Raw genomic sequence first — 967 nt, forward strand, 5'->3', positions numbered from 1 at the left:
ATTCCTTCTCCGTACCCCTTACATATAAGCAAAAACATGCCTTCCTGTGGGTATAGAAACATTAACACAAATTATATATGTAACTGATATTGTAGCCTTTTAAACAGAAAAGATTTGTACATACAAATACTTTTAAATTATCATTTATTTGTGGAAATGGCATTTACGTCATTAAATTGATACCTCAGCATCAAGCTTGTGTCCTGCAGCTGTGGTCCAGTGGTAAAGTGTATATAAGTGATGCGTATTCTTGGAGTTGCGAGTTCAAACCCGGATTAAGCTATATATATATATATATATATATATATATATATATATATATATATATATATATATATATATATATATATATATATATATATATATATATATATATATATATATATATATATATATATATATATAAAACAACATGTTTTGTTTTGGTTGTTTGTTTTTGTATAAAGCCTCACACACTATATTAAGCGAGTTTGTTTTAAACATGACATACATATTAATTCATTTTACCAGGCCTTATTCCACACAACTCCGTGAATTTCCCGTGGAGCCAGCCATTCAAACAAAAACAAACGAAACAAAACAAAACAAAACAAAAAACATTATTGCCAACAGCATTTGGTGTTCCCAGGCGGTCACCCATCCAAGTACTAACCAAACCCAACGTTGCTTAACTTCGCTGATCGGACGAGAAGCGGTGTTCTCAACGTGGTATGGCCGTTGGCATGAGACTGCCTACACATTGTGGCTAATAACCAACTCTTTTTAGTCATCACGGCAGGATACGGACCTTCTTGTGGTGTCTTAATGGTAATTGTATCCTAACATATTTTTGTCTCCTTGGCATGGATATTTAACATCGTTTATTCAGTCTTGGGTTTATGTTCTTTCGCCATTTACAGACATTTTACATCTACCTACTTCCTCAGCCTGCCCTGCCAATTTCTAATGAATTTGTGGATTTTCTTTT

The 967-nt window shown here is 33.0% G+C and overlaps 1 non-coding gene across 1 annotated transcript; it reads right to left on the reverse strand.

Moving 5' to 3' along the window:
- Window positions 1–603: 603 nt before the first annotated feature.
- Window positions 604–722, reverse strand: LOC138361516 (5S ribosomal RNA). Its single transcript, XR_011226998.1, has one exon. It is a non-coding gene; the product is annotated as a 5S ribosomal RNA (ribosomal RNA).
- Window positions 723–967: the final 245 nt, after the last annotated feature.

Source organism: Procambarus clarkii, unplaced genomic scaffold, assembly GCF_040958095.1.
Source record: "Procambarus clarkii isolate CNS0578487 unplaced genomic scaffold, FALCON_Pclarkii_2.0 HiC_scaffold_439, whole genome shotgun sequence".
NCBI classification, from domain to species: domain Eukaryota; kingdom Metazoa; phylum Arthropoda; class Malacostraca; order Decapoda; family Cambaridae; genus Procambarus; species Procambarus clarkii.